Source organism: Cherax quadricarinatus, chromosome 54 (genome assembly GCF_038502225.1).
Source record: "Cherax quadricarinatus isolate ZL_2023a chromosome 54, ASM3850222v1, whole genome shotgun sequence".
NCBI classification, from domain to species: Eukaryota; Metazoa; Arthropoda; class Malacostraca; order Decapoda; family Parastacidae; genus Cherax; species Cherax quadricarinatus.
Window position 1 is genome coordinate 25,189 of NC_091345.1, and position 17,252 is coordinate 42,440.

The window sequence follows — 17,252 nt, forward strand, 5'->3', positions numbered from 1 at the left end:
TTGGCAAGTGGTTCAACGTAGTCAATAAAGGATCACATTATACTGCATTTGTGTTTATATTGCCATCTTATCTCCCTGATACACCCCAACAACTAACTACATGATAACCACCTGGTGGTTCACAATTACACTCACTCACCCACTGACTATAAAGACAGAAATACTAATCTTAATCTTAAAATAACGAATCCTAACTAGTCATAAGTTTGCCTATGATACTCCAATATAGACACTTTGTATTGTGCTAAAACAAAAGCTTTCACATTGCTAAACTCACAAATTATAATGCAGTCACCTAGTCTTAATACCATAATCTGTAAGGATTTAATGTTAAGAATTAATCCAAGTCTGCCCGAAATGCCTAGCCATGCTAGGTGTCCTAGTGGCCCCCTCTGTAATTAGTATTTTATAACATGTAAACCACACAATATCCAAATCCTGTAAACCCCACATTGTAACCCTTATAGAGTATAAACTTGATTTGATTTGATTTGATTTCATTACATTCAACGGCTCTATCCAGTCATAGGAAATCAATTTCGAAATCGCATTTTTGGTCAGGATTGCCTCCTGAAGGGTTAAGGACAAAGGCAACAAAGAAACTCATCACTCATTATCAGAAACTATCAGAGCTCTGAGGAGATGAGAGGAATAAACAGAGGGAGAAATGGCTGTTTAGCAGGCGCACTTGAGATCAGAGGTTCTGAGGTGATGATAGCTGTAATGTCAACAATTCGCTAAACACCAGACCAAGAAAAGAAAACGATAACAATAGCAAAGATGACAAGAAGAGATCATAAGAGCAATACAAAGCGGCTGATCATCGTAGATTTTTAACCACAAGGATGTAAAGTAAAAGGACACAAGTGCAACTAATGCGACATTTATTGTGGCAACGTTTCGCTCTCCAGGAGCTTTATCAAGCCATTACAAACAATACATGGACACAGAGGGTATATAAAGGCTCAGAGTGAGGTGCAATACTAGTGAGGTACCATTTCGATGTTCACTAGTGGTAGTAGTAGTAGTGGTAGTGACAAAAGTAATACAATATGGTAGATCAATTAATTCGTACATGAGTAAAAGGATATAAAAGCTATTACTTGGGTAACATAAAAATAGGTTGGACAAATGTAGACTAGAAAGAGGCAGCTTGTTTCAGTGTTCACTCTCTGTAATGTGCTTTGTGTAGTATAACAGGAGAGACTATGTGATGGCAGGGTTTACTGTTTTCAGGAGGATTCTTGCTAAGACTTCGGAGATGGTGAAGCTGCCGTTGTTTTGTTTGATTGTATTCGAAACAGCGATCAGTGCTGATTCGAGGCACTTGCGTCTGCGGAAATTAGTTTCTTTGATCACTGATTGGGCGTGTCTGAATTTCATGAGATGATTGGTGGAATTTCGGTGTTGTACACAGGCGTTGTTCAAGTTATCGTTCCTACATGCGTAAATGTGTTCATTGAGGCGGGTGTCGAGGTTTCTTGCTGTTTCACCTACGTAAATCTTGTCACAGCCTCCACAGGGTATAGTGTAAACTCCTGCATTGACTGGTTCGTGGTGCTTGGATTTTGTCCTAGTTAGATCCTTTATTGAAGTGCTAGAAGCGATGGCGACTCTGGTGTTAGCTTGTGAAAGTACTTTTGAGACGTTCAGTGCAACCTGGCTGTTGGGAAGAATTATAACTTTGTTGTGAGTGGTGTTGATGCGTGGAGAATTAATGATCTGAAGAGCTCTTTTCTTGCAGTCTTTGATGAAAAAAGAAGGAAAATGTAAATCAATGAATGTTTGGTGAATGTATGTACATTCCTCGTCAAGAAACTCAGGACTACAAATTCGGTATGCTCTTAGAAAAAACCCGATGATGATGCCTCTTTTGGGTCTTGGTATCTTGACTGGAATAGAAGTGTGTGAGATCATTTTTATTGGTGGGTTTCCGATAAACTTGAAATCTTAGGTTGTTGTCTACTTTGTGAATGAGAACGTCGAGGAAAGGTAGCTTGTCATTGGACTCTTCTTCTAGTGTAAACTGGATCGCTGGTTCAACTGCGTTGAGCCTTGCCTGAAGATCCCGTACATCAAAACGTTTTGGAGTTATTACGAGGACATCGTCCACGTAACGTAACCAAGTGACGCTTGAAGGGATGATGTTGGCGAAGTGTTCGGACTCTAGGTGTTCCATGTATAAGTTGGCTAGGACGGCACTTATTGGGGACCCCATTCCCATGCCGTAGGTTTGTTTGTAGAGCTTGTTATTGAAAGAAAAACAGTTGAAATTAACACAGAGTTCAATCAAGTCAACAAAATCTCCGGGAGGTAGAGGAAGATTAAGGTCCTGATTGACTTTACGTCGTAGAACCTCGATGGCTTTTTTGGTAGGTACTTTTGTGAAGAGGGAAGTCACATCCAAACTGCTTAGTTTCTTGTTACGGATGGAGAGGTTACGGATGCGGTTGAGAAGGTCGCCTGAGTGTTTAAGATGAGCGGGGCTGATGGTCCCCAGAAGGCAGGAAAGATGTTTGGCAAGAACTCCGGCTAGTTTGTGTGGAGCACTGCCTATTCCTGACGTGATTGATCTGAGAGGAATATTGTGTTTATGGGTCTTGGGTAAACCATACATGTGTGCTGGTTTAGGGTTGCTTGGTAACAAGTACAGAAGTTTCTTCCCTTCTCTAGTGCGTTTGAGTATTTGTCTGGTTTTGTATAGAAAATCTTTGGTGAGCGTCTCCCACTGTTGAGTGCTGATGGGTTCGTATGTAGATTGTAACAAAGTATCCTTCGGATACTTTGTTACTGTTAGCATTGTATCTTGTGTAGTCGCAATATGCAAGCTGGTGGTTTATATCCCCACCATACTTGTTCTAGCTCAGACTGTAATGTATCACTCTGTTTCACACCAATATCTATCTTTTGTCACAGATGCGCCAATCGAGCTTACAATACTTTAACCCTCGTTCAACTCGTGCCATTCTCCATTGACTACTTTCTCCGTCGGCGTTCTCTTTCTAGAGGTTAAAATGCCAACACTTGAATCGGACTTCAGACTCTTGATTTGTATCTCGTTCCACATTTTCCTTATCCAATGTAATATTTTCTTTCGCTTGTCACTGTCAAAATGATCCTGAGCAGCCAGCCAGCCGAACATATTTTACACATATTGTAGAATCGTCTATCTCTCTCTCTCTCTCTCTCTCTCTCTCTCTCTCTCTCTCTCTCTCTCTCTCTCTCTCTCTCTCTCTCTCTCTCTCTCTCTCTCTCTCTCTCTCTCTCTCTCCTCTCTCTACCTCTCCTCACCCCTATTTCCCTTCCCCCTCTCCCTCCCTCTGTCCCCCATATATACACACACTCACAAACACACATAACAAACGACCACACTGAAATACACATGTTTTTCATTCTCTGGTAGCTAAAAAAAAGGGTTGCCAGAAAACAGGATGGAAAACCATGGGACTGGAGGATCAGGCTGGGAAGGAAGATTGGGTAGCAGAGCTCATGAAAAGTGGAGGAGGAATCTAGAAGAGCTTAGAAAGAAAACGGAGAAAAGACTAGCTGCATAGAGCAGGAAATGGGAGCTACAAGTCACAGCAATAGGAGGTTAAGATACAGGTCTTAGAAGAGGAAACTGTAGGGATCTAAGAGGTTAAACTGTACACAGAGACCCTAACAGACTACCGTGAAACCCGGTGAAAAAGAAAGGAGAACACCAGGAACAATTGAGGGAACTATAGAAAACAATAGAGCAAAGCTATATGCAGAGGCCCTAACAGACCACAGCAGTGCCCAGGAAAAACTGAGAAGGGAAAATGACAGACCAGTGGGCACAGGGACAACAGATAGAGAAGAGATTGAAGAAAGGATAGTTGCAATGGAGGCAACTAAATCGAATCAGGGGGATACGAAGGGAAATGCCATGGGAAAATGGGCTCCAGGAAGTTGAAAGGGAAACTTACGAAGCAAGAAGACAAGGGGAGAAAAAAGCGATTGAAAGTGTCATAAAAGCAATAGGAGAGGACGACATGATGCAACTGGCAAATTTTCTGAGAATAGGGAGGTTTGCAAGAGGAAGAAATCGGCCAGTCTAAGTGATTTTCAAGGCAGGATTGGCTCGAAACAAGATCCTTCAGGAGAAAGTAAGACCAAGGGACATATTTGCATACCAGAGGGAGTACCTTGACTGCAACAGAACATGGGAAGAAAAGCAAAACCTGAAAGAGAGAGTACAAAGAGGCAAGGAGGAAAGAGAGGCAAAGACAGAGATGGGCAGGAGAACCCAGACTCAGAAGAAGAGCAAATACAACCTCCCTCACAACCACCTACAGAAAGCTCTCAACTCAAACAAACCCAATGCAAACAAACAATCTAACCCAAATCCCAGATGCTGTACCCACTTCCCCCGACCCACAAAATCACAAACTCCACCTTCACAGCAACCCCCCACTGTTTCCAGTCAGGTCTCCCACTTCCTCAACCCCAACGTACCCTTCAGACCACAGTTTTAGAAAAGAAGTTGACGGTTGGGTATGCAAACATGGATGGAATAACAAATAAATGTGAGGAATGGCATGAAAGAATCAAGGAGACATCCCCAGACATCATAGCACTCACAGAAACGAAACTCACTGGGAGAAGAGATGCAATCTTTCCAACCATTATCATATCCCAGGGAAAGATAGAGGGAGCAGAGGGAAAGGAGGCATTGAACTGCTCGTTAAAAACCAGTGGAGATTTGAAGAAATGGAAGGGACTGAATGGGCATAAAAGACTATATAGTAGGAATAATTCAGTCTGGGGGGCCTAAGGTGATAATTGCATTAATGTAAAACCCACTACTCGCGAAATCATAATGGCACGATTGCAAACAAACCATACCCCGGGCGGAAATAGAACCAGCAATCAGAGAGTCATAAAACTCCAGACCAACGTGCTAGCTACCACAGAACTGCAGCAGGCTAAGAGAAGAATATGAAGAAAGCAACAGAGCAATGATGGACACACTAGCTGAGGTGGTCAGAAGAGCTCACACGGGGAGAGCAAAGTTACTAGTTATAGGTGATTTCAACCACAAGGAGATTGACTGGAAAAACCTGGAGCCGCATGGGGGTCAGTAAAACATGTAGAACCAAAATGATGGATGTGGTATTGGAAAACCTCATGCATTAACATGTTAGTTACACTATCAGAGAGAGAGGTGAAGATGAACAGCAAGACTGGACCTAGTATTCACAATGAGTAGTTCAGACATCGAGGACATAACATATGAAAGGCTCCTCGGAGCTAGTCTTCATGTGGTTCTGAGCACTGAATACATAGTTGAGTTACAAGTGGAGAGGATAGCAGGAATAGAATGGGAGAAGCCAAACTACAAAAAGGGGACTACATAAGCAAGAGGAAGCAAGAGGTTCACTGGGAAAGAGAAATGGTAGGAAAATCAGTAAACATAATGACGGACTATGTAAACAAGGAGGAGGAGGCAGAGGAATCGACAAGGTGGACAGAGACAGGATTCTCCAGAAATGGGACACAGTAACAAGAGGTCACAGATGAGCCACAGGGATGTTAGAAAATCTTTCTTCAGGTAGGGTTGTCGTCAGACAGTGAAATAGTCTGGAAAGTGATGTAGTGGACGCATGATCTATAGCTTTAAGAAGAGGTATGATGAAGCTCGTTGGGCAGGGAGAGTGACGTAGTAGCGACCATACACACACACACACACACACACACACACACACACACACACACACACACACACACACACACACACACACACACACACACACACACACACACACACACACACACACACACACACACACACACACACACACACACACACACACACACACACACACACATGGATACCTCAAGACTCGTTGAGAACACACAACTCAAACAAGTGGCTTTAATTTTCATGCATATTGTTTTCAAGTCAAACTCATGAAGAATTTCCTCATATAAGTGGCATGCGGGACAAACTTCCGACTGCTCACAAAAATATTGCGTACACTGTATTGAAAATGTAAATATTAAATAAGCAAAACCTTTTCTCGGGACACGAGATTGGTGGGGTTAGCAGACACGCGGGAAAAACTTATTGCTTACCATAACACCTTATGGTCGATGATTTACCTGAAATATTGACGTTTTTATCTTAACTCTCTCCCACCACACATACTGCTCTTCCCCTTCCTTACTCTCCCTTGTCTGTCTGTATATTTGTTTGTTTGTCTGACTGTCCGTTCTTTCTCTCTCTCTTTCTCTCTTTTCCTCTTTCTCTCTTCCCCTCTCTCTCATAGATATTTTTTTCATTGACAATGATATATATATATATATATATATATATATATATATATATATATATATATATATATATATATATATATATATATATATATATATATTTATATATATATACATATATATATATATATATATATATATATATATATATATATATATATATATATATATATATATATATATATATATATATATATATATATATATATATATATATATCAGGTTACCTGGAGGTTATTCCGGGGATCAACGCCCCCGCGGCCCGGTCCATGACCAGGCCTCCCGATGGATCAGGGCCTGATCAACTAGGTTGTTACTTTGTAGATGAACGGTTCAGAGAACCGACATGTTGAAAAATTAGACACATGTGCAACTCTTGGGTATCTTTATTGAGGAAACGTTTCGCCACACAGTGGCTTCATCAGTCCATAGGAAGGAGAATCTTGAAGAACAGGAGGAGAATGAGGTAATCAGTCCCTCAACCTTGAGTCGATGTGGTCAGTCCATCAATCTTGAATAAAATACGGCATACGTGCGGAGAAGGAGCTTATAAACCGTAGGCAGGAGAGGTGCAGCAGCCATAGGTGGTGTCACATTTGTTGAATGTGGAAGTAGGTCGTGCCCAAGAATTAGGCAAGTGAAGAATTCCCAAGTATTAAGATCCCAAGAAGTTGCAGTGTCTGACAGGTTTGTAGATGAATGGTTCAGAGAACCGACATGTTGAAAAATTAGGCACATGTGCAACTCTTGGGTATCTTTATTGAGGAAACGTTTCGCCACACAGTGGCTTCATCAGTCCATACGAAGGAGACGCACGCAGCCCAACGTACGAGCCACAGCCCGGCTGATCCGGCACTGACTTTAGGTATCTGTCCAGCTCTCTCTTCAAGGCAGCCAGGGGCTTATTGGCAATTCCCCTAATGCTTGATGGGACTCGGCCCTGAGTTTCCATACCGAGCCCTGGGTGAACTGAACAAAGTACGCATCACTCTCTCTCCACTGGACCATCATCCTTAAAAGCCGGGTACTCAGCAGTACTGAGCAAGTTGTTTGTAGGATGAAAATAAATGGTATAAAATACCGACACAATGGAAACATAAACACATATGCAGTTTAATGTGATCCTTTATTGACAACGTTTCGCCCACACAGTGGGCTTTTTCAAGTCACAAACAGATCTACCTGGGGTGGAAGGTACGTGAGTATTTATAGTCAGGTTCAGAATGTTGAGGTCAGGTGGAGAATGCTGCATCTGATGATCTGTTGTAGGTAAGACACATATGCAACAGTTAGGTATCTTTATTTCGAAACGTTTCGCCTACACAGTAGGCTTCTTCAGTCGAGTACAGAAAAGTTGATAGAAGCAGAAGGGACTTGAAGACGATGTAATCAGTCCATCACCCTTAAAGTTTTGAGGTGGTCAGTCCCTCAGTCTGGAGAAGAGCATTGTTCCGTAGTCTGAAACAATATGGAGTTGAAGTGACAGGATGGAGCCTTATATAACGCCAGGAGGTGAGACGCAGGTCACTTTGGGAGGTCAGGTCCCTCTCAAATCCAGCCGTTCTCACTAGTAGAGGTTGTCGAAGTTGATTTCAGGTCTGTACCAAGATACCCTTGTGTTGCAGTGTCTGACAGACTGAACATTAAAATGGTATAAAATACCGACAGGTTGTTAGGTAAGACACATATGCAACAGTTAGGTATCTTTATTTCGAAACTGAAGAAGCCTACTGTGTAGGCGAAACGTTACGAAATAAAGACACCTAACTGTTGCATATGTGTCTTACCTAACAACCTGTCGGTATTTTATACCATTTTAATGTTCAGTCTGTCAGACACTGCAACACAAGGTACAGACCTGAAATCAACTTCGACAACCTCTACTAGTGAGAACGGCTGGATTTGAGAGGGACCTGACCTCGCAAAGTGACCTGCGTCTCACCTCCTGGCGCTATATAAGGCTCCATCCTGTCACTTCAACTCCATATTGTTTCAGACTACGGAACAATGCTCTTCTCCAGACTGAGGGACTGACCACCTCAAAACTTTAAGGGTGATGGACTGATTACATCGTCTTCAAGTCCCTTCTGCTTCTATCAACTTTTCTGTACTCGACTGAAGAAGCCTACTGTGTAGGCGAAACGTTTCGAAATAAAGATACCTAACTGTTGCATATGTGTCTTACCTAACAACCTGTCGGTATTTTATACCATTTTAATGTTCAGTCTGTCAGACACTGCAACACAAGGGTATCTTGGTACAGACCTGAAATCAACTTCGACAACCTCTACTAGTGAGAACGGCTGGATTGGAGGGGGACCTGACCTCCCAAAGTGACCTGCGTCTCACCTCCTGGCGCTATATAAGGCTCCATCCTGTCACTTCAACTCCGTATTGTTTCAGACTACGGAACAATGCTCTTCTCCAGACTGAGGGACTGACCACCTCAAAACTTTAAGGGTGATGGACTGATTACATCGTCTTCAAGTCCCTTCTGCTTCTATCAACTTTTCTGTACTCGACTGAAGAAGCCTACTGTGTAGGCGAAACGTTTCGAAATAAAGATACCTAACTGTTGTATATGTGTCTTACCTAACAACCTGTCGGTATTTTATACCATTTTAATGTTCAGTCTGTCAGACACTGCAACACAAGGGTATCTTGGTACAGACCTGAAATCAACTTCGACAACCTCTACTAGTGAGAACGGCTAGATTTGAGAGGGACCTGACCTCCCAAAGTAACCTGCGTCTCACCTCCTGGCGCTATATAAGGCTCCACGTTGTGTTGTCTCTTGAAGTCGATTTATATATATATATATATATATATATATATATATATATATATTAACAAGTCGGCCGTCTCCCACCGAGGCAGGGTGACCAAAACAGAAAGAAAATCCCCAAAAAGAAAACACTTTCATCATCATTCAACACTTTCACCTCACTCACACATAATCACTATTTTTGCAGAGGTGCTCAGAATACAACAGTTTAGAAGCATATACGTATAAAAATACACAACATATCCCTCCAAACTGCTAATATCCCGAACCCCTCCTTTAGAGTGCAGGCATTGTACTTCCCATTTCCAGGACTCAAGTCCGGCTATATAAAAATAACCGGTTACCCTGAATCCCTTCACTAAATATTACCCTGCTCACACTCCAACAGCTCGTCAGGTCCCAAAATACCATTCGTCTCCATTCACTCCTATCTTATACGTTCACGCACTCTTGCTGGAAGTCCAAGCCCCTCGACCACGAAACCTCCTTTACCTCCTCCCTCCAACCTTTTCGAGGACGACCCCTACCCCGCCTTCCTTCCCCTACAGATTTATACGCTCTCCATGTCATTCTACTCTGATCCATTCTTTCTAAATGACCAAAGCACCTCAACAACCCATCTTCAGCCCTCTGACTAATACTTTTATTAACTCCACACCTAATTTCCATACCCCGAATTTTCTGCATAATATTTACACCACGCATTGCCCTTAGGACATCTCCACTGCCGAAGTGGTCACATATATAGGCTCAACTCTCTTGAAAATTGGAATTGTCCAAAATTTTATTTTTTCAGATGAATGAAAATGCTCTGAAAGAATATTTTTTGGACCAATCCTAACATGGTAACTTTCCCTAACCTAACCTTAGACATCGTATTTTTTTTTCTGCCAAATTTTACAAAATATATTACAGGGCACATTCATCACCTCTTCCATGTAGAGAAGTGGTATATTTCGATCTAGTTTGGCCTGGGTAGTGGCTGGTTCCACTGTGGAAGACATACAACAAGAGCTCAGACTGTAGCGCAGAATCTTACTCGCTGGTCAGTCCTGCAACACAGTTCGGTAGAATTACTAGTACTGGTTATACATGATATATAAGGTGAAGAAACAATATATTCACAGTATTGTGATAATGAATCATCAGAGGATCCTTTTGTAAGTAAACAACAGTGATGAGTAAAGTCAGCTAGCGTCGTTCTGTCAAGAAGTAGAGATGGATGTTAATGGAATACAGGAAGTCAAGTTACACGACATGGAGATCTACTTCATACATATGGATCCGAATATGAGGATTACTTATTGAAACTGACGAGGTGGATATATGTAGTACGTTTGGGAAGTATTATGATATATACGATGTGAGATTGAGTGTATAGCAGTATCAGCGATGGCACGGGTTATTAGATGGGACAGTTGTGATTAAAATGGCTTTTACGCATCCAATACCAACATACGTTAATATGGCAGTTTCGTACGCATGCGTACTAGTATCCAGTGCAGACCAACTTGCCCTGTGTGTACTAGTGTGGAACATCTTGCTAACTAGTGTTCTAAAGCAAACCTAATATGCAAACAACACTTGGACACCGTTCACGGGGTATTCCGTGAGGTCTACACAATACTAGTGTCCCTGATAAGAGTGATACGACGTGTGTACAAGTACACAGGCCAGACAATAGTATGGATGATCAGAGGATTCAAAGAGTGGAGAGACTGACAAAGAATTTATCTACAGAATACAATAATGGTACAAAGAACGGGAATAACGATACCTGGAGTATACCTGGAGGATGTTTCGGGGGTCAACGCCCCCGTGGCCCTGTTCATGAGCAAGCATCGGGTGAATCAGGGCCTGATCAACCAGATTGTTACTGCTGGCCACAAGCAACCCGACTTACGAACCACAGTCCGGCTGGTCAAGTACTGACTTTAAGTGCCTGTTCAACTACTTGTTGAAGACATCCAGGGGTCTATTGGTAATCCCCCTTATGTATACTGGGAGGCAGCTGAAGTGTCTTGGGTCCCTGACACTTGTGGTGTTGTCTCAGGGTACTCAATGCGCCCCTGCTTTTCACTGCACCACCTGCCAAGTTTTTACTTTCATAGGGAGTAATTTCCGTTTGCAGATTTGGGACTATTCCCTCTAAGATTTGCCAAGTGAATGTTATCAAGTAGCTTTCTCGCCTGCATTCCATGGAGTACTGGTCAAGGGACTTCAACCATTTCCAGTAATTTAGATGCTTTATTCTACTTATACGTGCAGTGAAATTTCTCTGTATATTCTCCAGATCTACAATTTCGCTTGCATTGAGAGGGACCAATAGTGTACAACAACATTTCATCCTAGAGAGAGAACAAGTGATCCTTGGCTTGGCACCCCTAGTTCTGATGATTCTCATTATCCATTCTATCAATTTCCTAACAGATGTGACAGAAACATTGCTGTGTTCTTTGAAAGTGAGATTTTCTGCCATTATCCTTTCCAGGTCCTTCACATTAATTTTTCGCCCTATTGTGTAGCTGTTATTTCTTTAATACCACAATCCAGTTTTATTTCCTCGAGATTTCCGTGTATACCATCAGTTCAAGCTATCATAGGTTGACGCTTTAACCCTATAACTGTGAAACAGTAAATCTGTGCATTACTGCTAGCACTCAAGACATGGATCAATGCCCTGTTTTTCCTGCCTCCAAATTTGGTGTCAGAGACCTGATAGGCCGAGGCAGTATAGAATGTGTCGTAACACTAAGTGTGCACCGTACTAATAAACAGCATGGTAAACCCCAGGGAATCACTAATTCCATGTCTTATGAACTCTTCTTTTTCGAGGAAAGTAATGTTGACCTGACCCCTGAGTTTAATGGTTTCGGGGCGGATGTGACCACAAGTGGTCTAGGAGATATTAAAAACCCGTGTGCAACCTATGTGTCACATCCTTTCAGTTTTATACAACTGGTAGTGTCATCCTGCCGTAATGTCCTATAGCCTATACCCTAAGTAGAGAGAGAGAGAGAGAGAGAGAGACGATTCTACAATATGTGTAAAATATGTTCGGCTGGCTGGCTGCTCAGGATCATTTTGACAGTGACAAGCGAAAGAAAATATTACATTGGATAAGGAAAAGTTTGTAGATGAATGGTTCAGAGAACCAACATGTTGATAAATTAGACACATGTGCAACTCTTGGGTATCTTTATTGATGGACTGACCACATCGACTCAAGGTTGAGGGACTGATTACCTCATTCTCCTCCTGTTCTTCATGATTCTCCTTTGTATGGACTGATGAAGCCACTGTGTGGCGAAACGTTTCCTCAATAAAGATACCCAAGAGTTGCACATGTGTCTAATTTATCAACATGGATAAGGAAAATGTGGAACGAGATACAAATCAAGAGTCTGAAGTCCGATTCAAGTGTTGGCATTTTAACCTCTAGAAAGAGAACGCCGACGGAGAAAGTAGTCAATGGAGAATGGCACGAGTTGAACGAGGGTTAAAGTATTGTAAGCTCGATTGGCGCATCTGTGACAAAAGATAGATATTGGTGTGAAACAGAGTGATACATTACAGTCTGGGTTAGAACAAGTATGGTGGGGATATAAACCACCAGCTTGCATATTGCGACTACACAAGATACAATGCTAACAGTAACAAAGTATCCGAAGGATGCAAGTTGTAGATAGGATAGTGAGTGGATTGATACGTGAAAGATAGTGAACTCCTTAGCATGGACGTCATCAGCATGTATGTGAGCGTCAGTAACGTGCAGGAAACCAATGTCCAAGAGGTATCATTTGTTAAGGGACGTGTAAAAGTGGAAGAGAGTGATGGAGGGTCCGATTATGAAATAGGTGAACGATGCCAAATAAAGTTAGCAAATGGAAAAAAAAACACCCGGGATTGATGAAATACTCATCGAATTTTACATGCTTAATAAGGACATAATGAAGTCTTTCTTAGTGTACATATTTAATGAAATATGAAGACAGAGATTAGGTGCAGTGCAATTTATCGGGGTCGTGGTACTTGTACCGAAATCAACTGTATCAAAAGGGCATTTTGATTATATTATCGAATGTCTTGCGAAAATGCTATATAATATAGAAACAATAAGGTAATTAGACTTACAGCTGGGCAAAGACAGCATGGAGTGCCAAGATGGAACGTTAGTGTTTGGCATAAGATCATAAACGATTTTATACAGAAGGTGAGCAAGTGTCAAGTCGGCGCCCGCAGTGAGGCGCTGGATTGCAGATGAGCTTCTGACAAAGTATGTTGTGACACACCTTGGGAAGTTTGTAGATTAAAAGTGCATTGGGAGTGATTTATTAAGATGATGTCGTACTTTATTCTTTACGTCATGTCTTAGAATTCAAATTAATGGTAAACTGGGTGGACTTTGTAGCATGTATAGAGGATCTGTTAAGGTTGTCCAATATCCCAGTTATTGCTTGCAGTTATACAGAAACCATTTTATAGGGCAGTTCGAGAACGAGTGATACATAAGTAGGAGGACGTGTCTTCCCAAGTACAGTTGAATATATAGATGATACAACAAAATTAATAAATGAGTGTAATGTGAGTTGTGGAATGTGGTGCACATGTATGAATTTGCGAGGTTTTGTATTAAACCAAATAAAACAAAAATACTGGGATTAGGTTTGTGGGTGCATAAAACTGACTGAGACAGCAATAAAGCCATTGAATTTGCAGAACCCTAAAAAACTGTGGCATTTGTTTTGATAACTATAAGGAGAAAACCAGAGAATGTAATTCATAAATTGGTTGGGATTGTACGTTACAGAGATTAGGAAATTTAAGGAATGTAAGAATAACTATGTTGCAGAAAGCAATTATGGTTAATACTTTATTGTACTCAAAGCACAATATATATCAAATGTATACTCATTGTTGGAAAGCACGGTTTGTAAAATACATTCTGCAATATTTAAGTATGTGTGGGGTAAGAAAAGAAAAATGAATGGATATCTCTAAAAACTTTTAACGTCGCCGGTGAAACATGGTGGAATTGATTTGATAGATAAATAAAGAAAATCTTTGTGTTTGTATATGCATAGACTAATTCAGCATGTCGGCACATTTCATGACAATGGATGAGCAAGAATATTTAAATGTATTATTTTTGATATGTGTTCAAAAGAAATAAAATTAGTACAGAGTGAATTAAGAAATAGACTGTGTGACAGATGTAGTTCGTATTACTGTCAAAGTATTATGTAAGTTCAGTGTCCATGAAGATATATATATATATATATATATCCAAATTCTACAAAATTTATATCCATTATATAGATGGAAATGAAATGAACTTAACGAGAGTTTTAGTATGAATTAAAAGACATGCTGGAATAAGGATATTGATGAAGAATGTGTTGTCACACGTTGCAGTATGAGAAGGACGGTTATTTAGTCGAAGACTCCAGGCCTCGAACAATATCCATCCGCCTCTGCCCAGCCATTCACTTGAGTCCAACTACCACAGCCAACCACCTTGATCTACTTTATATGTAATGTCAGTGGGATTTATTCATACTTCATCAAAATATTTTCTCATGACAATACGTGGCAATGTTATACAGATTTGGTTTCTAAACTGTTGAATACTTTTTAAATATTTACACACGGGAGGTAGACAACAGTTTGCGAGCTATTGGTCCTGAAGGTTATATAACGACGGTGGCGCCTCTCTGGAGGTTTATGGTGATTGGACCGAGCCCCTGGAAATATTACTGGCGTCAGTGCTGTAATGAAGGAGTAAAGGAGCTAGTAGAAGCCTGCGTGTTGAGACGGTGGTGTTCCAGTGAACACCAAGTTAGAGTTTTGATAAAGCATTCTGCAAAATGAAAATGGTGATAGTGGTGGTTGTTGTTTGATGGTTCTTATGGTGGTAGAGATGGTTGCAATGGGGATGATGGTGAGTTGTTTTGAGGTGGTGGTGGTGGTAATACTGGCCGGTGTTTTGGCTGAAATAGTCAAGCATAGTCAGGCTGATACTTCGCGCTATATACTTTTTTTTGTAGTTTGTTACTATTATATATTTTTAAGATATCGCAAAGAGGTTGTCTTAAGATATTCATCGAAACAGTTATTCAGGAAAGCGTTATTGTTATTTATTTATTGCAGTAAAAGTTGGTAAGCCAAGAAGGAGGCAATAATGAAAGAAGTAATATTTTGTGACATGGTAAGAATGGAGGTAAACTTACGTTTTTGTTAAAGGAAGATAACCAACGAAACTCGTAGATTTTATTTGACGTAGGAAAGATATGGGTAGTAAAGTCAGTAAGACATGGATAACAAAACAAATTATATTAATCTTTATTAGTACCTAATAATTATAAACAGATACATCTTTATTCATTCAAATGTAAACACACTTCATGTGGCATTAAAAATATCAAATGTTGAGTTATTTATATTAAAACGAAAAAAATATTAGCAGGCTACCAAGGGTTAATAACTGTAGATTGTTTACATGTTATTATGTACATCTTATGTTTACATGTTATTATGTACATCTTATGTTTACATGTTATTATGTACATCTTATGTTTACATGTTATTATGTACATCTTATGTTTACATGCTATTATGTACATCTTATGTTTACATGTTATTATGTACATGTTATGTTTACATGCTATTATGTACATCTTATGTTTACATGTTATTATGTACATCTTATGTTTACATGTTATTATGTACATGTTATGTTTACATGTTATTATGTACATGTTATGTTTACATGTTATTATGTACATCTTATGTTTACATGTTATTATGTACATCTTATGTTTACATGCTATTATGTTTACATGTTATTATGTACATCTTATGTTTACATGCTATTATGTTTACATGTTATTATGTACATCTTATGTTTACATGCTATTTATGCAATAATACATTTTTTACTACATTCTCTATCTTTTACTGGGAATTTCAGGTTCTCGGTTCATAATGATCTAGCAATACTAGGAATATTACTATGATGATCTTTCATGTTGCTAATTCTCCTTCAGTCAAATGTCTCTCCATAAAGGAGAGATAATTTACTCTTAAACCTCTTATAAGTTTAACAATAACATAACATAGGAAAGAACATTTCATTTCTCTACAAATGTTATGAGACCTTCCCAGGTACAATTACAGTAGTATCAAGCTGTTTCATTCTTCTTGACTCACGAAACGCGTCAGTCTGGAGTTTTATGACTCTGATCGCGGGTTCTAACCCCGCTCGTGGTATGGTTTATTTCATTTTTCAAAAAGTGATTTTTTTTTCTTAAGATTCTTTCTTCCTCCAACTCGATTCCATCATCACGGCTACAACTAAACCAAAATCACTACCACTACTACCTATACTTCCGCATCAGTTACCTTCACCACCACCAAGGAGTCTCCCAGGTTGTTGGCTATGGGAGTTAACTTGCCAAGCAGTGCAGAGTGACTTCCAGAATGAGTGCCACTCCTCACACTTGTTGCCTCCAGTGTATGAGATGCCTGCCTACTGTCCTTCTCTTCCCTCTTTTTCTCTTTCTGTCTGTCTGTCTGTCTGTCTGTCTGTCTGTCTGTCTGTCTGTCTGTCTGTCTCTGTCTCTCTCTCTGTCTCTCTCTGTCTCTCTCTGTCTCTCTCTGTCTCTCTCTCTCTCTCTCTCTCTCTCTCTCTCTCTCTCTCTCTCTCTCTCTCTCTCTCTCTCTCTCTCTCTCTCTCTCTCTCTCGCTCTCTCTCTCTCTCTCTGACTCTCTCCTTCTCTTATAAGGATTCCTAACTTTATTGACAAACTAAGCGCTGTTACCTACATCAGCTCATTCGAAAGCATTTTTATTGTTATGAAACATACAAATAGGGAACAGGATGAAGTTGGAGCCATCTGTGGGCCAACATTTTCATCTGATCAACTGACTTTATCTCGTTGACATCATAATGGTGTACGAATGTGTTCCAGACTCGAGTCATCCTGGGTATAAATGATCTCAGATGAAGTGATGTTCTGGAGACGGGTACATCCAGAGTAAAGTTGCTGCTTGCTGCCCGTCTTGTTGTATTGAAACTTGCTTCTCGCTGTCCTCGAAGTGGATCCAAGTGTGGTACTTTGACAGTGTTGGCCTTGTACATAACAGTAAGGCCACCCACATCCCTCCTGTGTTG